Consider the following 4,226-nt stretch of genomic DNA (forward strand, 5'->3'; position numbering starts at 1 on the left):
AAAAATCGTGAGCATCATTGAGTTTAAATGTTAAATAATTAAAAAACTTATACAAATATACGTGGTCGTGTGTATGTTTCTCACTTTTTCAGAATAATTTTTCGAAAGCAACTTATTCAATTGTGAGAGTTGTTCGTGTTAGACCGTTTTGTTATGTGCACCAACAGAGAACGAGAAGCGCAAAAAATACTGCCTAAAAACTCCACAAAATATTCCTACTAATGCAACGATTCAGGATCATTTGATTAAAGGTGATTCTCATAGTCAATTGTAAAATTTTAAGGTTGAAAGTGGTCTGCAACATCAAAAACTCTACAGGAAAAAATAAAAAGACACAGGAACTATTTCAAGACAAAAATTACCTCATACAATCTCTTTAATTTTGACGGAACTGGCTCGTATTATCGTCTCTTACCGGACAAAACGCTTGCAGCAGCGTTCCAAAAGTCTGTCACGGGGCGAAAAAAGTCGAAAGACGGAATTACACTAGGGGCCTGTTCTAATGCTACTGGAAGTGTTAAATTGCCTCTTCTTCAAATAGGAAAATGTAAGAAGCCAAGGTGCTTTGTAAAGAACTTTCTTGCAACCAAAGCTAATAAATACCCAAATACGCAACCGAATGAATGAACAAACGTTAGATTCGTGCAGGAACGGCTCCATCTCATAGACATAGAGCCAAAAGCTTTATTACTGCTCAATAACTGCTCTGCACACCCTGATTGCAACGAACTGGTTTCTAACGACGGCCAAGTGCTTGCAATGCTTTTGCCACCCAATGTTACGGTCTTGATACAACCTATGGATCAAGGTGTTTTGTTGGCGATCAAACGACGATACAAAAAAGCTTTTGTATAAGCTTCTTATTGATGACGATGAAGGAGTAAGCATACCGGACATTCCAATGAAGTCTGCGGGTAAAATGTGCGCGGAAGCATGAAACGAAATAAGTGACTTTTCGGAAATCATGGCATAAAATTCTTCCTTCGGTTTGCGACGAAAGTAGGAGCGACGAGTATTCATATTCTATGTTAGAAGACACGGACGGACAAATACGATACTAGTCTTCTCTCGCGCTTATCAGCATCCACGGTGTCACCATTGTCGGAAGCCGAAGTTTCTCATTGGCTAGAAAATGGCGAAGACGTTAATTGCGGCAGGGAAATTTTGTCAGACGAAGAAATTTGCCAAAAGGTAGCAGGTAATACATATTCAGTCAAAAGGGCAGGAGTTGTGATGCTATATTAGGTAAATCAGCAGCAAGCTGATGGAGGCGATTCGAGTTCGGCCGACGAGGAGAACGTAGCAGTAGAGGAAACGTGTCCTGTAAGCAACAGTGAAGCCGCGCGCATGTTTGAAAGTGCTTTGTTTGGCTTGAACACCAAGAAGAAGCCTACATGCATAGTCTCGCCTTTTTGCAAAAGAATGAAGTCTCTGGCTTCAAACAGAGTCGTATCGATAGCCATTTCACTCCTTTGAAGAAATAAAACATCTACCCGTAATTTACGGAGCTTCGTACGGAGCCCAGTGTTCTAGCCAGGATGGAAATAGTAGGGGTTTGGGAGCTGAGCCCCGAAACAATTTTTAGCGGGCGTGGCTTTTTCGAAGCAATTTCCTTTAAGGAGACATGTTTACACGATAAAGAGGTGATGAGAAAGTATGCATAATTAATGCTGAAGTAGGCGTCTTTTTTCTTCTTTGACCTTAATTGAACGGCTTTTGAAAAAGGATATTTGTCAATTTCCGGCCCTTCTACGGCAATTCGTAGAAGGGAATCCAAGGTTTCTTTCTTCATGCGGTTTCTCGATCGCGTTTTCATTAATTTCATCTGCGAGAATGCTCTTTCAACGTCTGCAGTTTGCATCGGCCGTATTCGGCTTATCTTCACTAAAGCTGACATATTAGGAAAAAGATGCGATACTGATAGCGATGATAAAATCTGCATCGCTTTTTCACGAGAGTAGTCGCTTTTTGACGAAAAAGATTCTTTGATATACGATTTAAATCCATTTCATTCTCCAACACAATCTTCTTCAGAAAACAGAGATGTAATTGCAAATTGCTTCTAAAATGCTCTAATTTCTTTTAAACCGTACAGGGCAAAAACCGTTGACTGATCCGTTGTTGGTCTTTCTGGAAGCGGAGGAAGCAAATGACAATCAAAAATACTGAACAAGCAAGGAATTGGGTGATCAGCAAATCTACTGTTTAAGTTGTCGATGAGTTGAGAGAGAAACGGCTTTTTGATAGTCTCGTCAAAAAATTCTCTCTTTGATGTCTGCGGAGTTGACTTAATTAATGGTGATTCCAGCAGTGCGAAGGTCTTCCAGAAATTGTGGTAAGCTTTGCAAGTTTATTCCGCTAGCGCTCTTTATTTGAGATAGCGACAAAATAGCTGACGACAGCAGTGGCGAAATTATGCTGTACTCAATGTCAGTGGTTTGAAAGCGCTTCGACAGGCGCGTCACTACTGGAAGTGCGTCGCACATTAATAGCAAGGTTCGAACAAAACGGAAGTCGCAAACCAGAGCACTTAGGCCAATTCCCTTAGCGTTAGACCGTTCTGTTGCCTCCCGGTCTACACTTAGAACAATGGAAGAAAATCAAGATTTGAGCTTGTTAGCTTGTTAGAGCAGCGTTCGCCACTGAGCCATTTTGTTGCCGATGGAGCTACTACCTTGCCCTTTTCTTGCCACAGCTTCTGGACTGCTGTAAGCCCTGCAGAGCGAACGTTGCTGATGTCCAAAAAATCTAATAATTGTCCGAGAACGGAATTCAATTTCTGAACATACAGTGGGTTGCAAAAGTTAGAGGCACTTCTAAATATTGTTTTTATTTGGCTTAACTTTAATTAACCCTAAGCGTTGAGTTAGTTAGACTGTAGTACATGTCCTCCTTACCTCTTGCGCAAGACTCTTTCAACAACCTTTTGTCATTTGAAGAAGATAAAACATTTAGATTTAGAATAGTGCCTTTTTGCAAGCTAAAAGGCACACTGTCAATAAAGTAACGTTTTAATGTAGAAAGATCTAAGTTCGTGTAACTGTGGGTAGAGCACTGCATTGAGCAGAGCGGACAAACACTGCGCATGTGCGAAAATTCCTATATACTTTGTATGCAAATTAGACCTAGCTACATTAAAAAGGGCGGGCCAAGAAAAAAAAGCCTGGGCCAAGCGAGGGACTAGCACCATTTCAAAGAGAAGGCATTTTTGATCAATTTTGATCTCGACGGGAAAAAAAAATATCCCTACGGGTTTTGAGAAAATCGGACTTGAAGATGGGCGAGATTCCCAGCTGATTTCACATGTAGCTTTTGGACCTCCCGCCCCACCTATACACTGACTGAGAGAAATTGCAACGATTTAGAGACACTTTCGCGCGGTTTTAGGGACACTTTCGCGCGTTTTTCGCGTTCACGCTGTCCGATCCGGCTGATTCGATCGTCTCGTGGCGATCGATCGTCTCTCGTGGCTATATCTACCTTTTCCTGCGCGATTTGACCGAGCCGAGGCGATGAGCGACCTCTTACCGTGCTATTTGAGCGTCGCGCACGAGAAGGAAACTCGCCTAGCTGCCGAACCTAGCTGCTTTGGAGATACATCGCTTTTTACGGGTCGAGACGCGAGAGAAAGAGGATTTCGCGATAGCGTGCGGCTTTGCGTTGCTCACTCTCGATTGAGATGCGCCGAATTTCAACGCTGTGCTTTTATATTTGATTCAGAAAGCTGCGCAAAGTCTCTTCGACCTTGTCCTGACCGGCTATTTAGCGTGCTCGATGACCTATCGAATAGCGTCGCCGCCCACGTGTGCCGATATCATCGATCGATTATGGACGAGTGGAATGAAGTTGTCGAGCATCCGCTGTACCGTCCACCGCCTAAGCGCCCTGTTGTTGCTGAAATTCGACCGACTTTGCAGGTAGTCTATTAGCTATATTATACTAATAATATAGGATTGACTGCTACTGATCCCGTTTAGGCGAGAGCGGCTGCTACCGCAAGTCTCGTTGATACGGAGCTTGACTCAGTTAAAGAAGAACTAAAAATCGCCCGCGAACAGCTACAGGCAGCGTCACGTCGGATAGCAGAGCTCGAGCATCGATCTTATTCTGGTGACCGATTTGCAATTATCTAATTAGCTATGACGTAGACTTCAATTCTGTTCAGAATTTCCAGCGCTTCTGAGAAAATTTCAAGACGCTCTTTACACTCATCACGTTGTTCTTGA

Source organism: Oscarella lobularis, chromosome 9 (assembly GCF_947507565.1).
Source record: "Oscarella lobularis chromosome 9, ooOscLobu1.1, whole genome shotgun sequence".
NCBI classification, from domain to species: Eukaryota; Metazoa; Porifera; class Homoscleromorpha; order Homosclerophorida; family Oscarellidae; genus Oscarella; species Oscarella lobularis.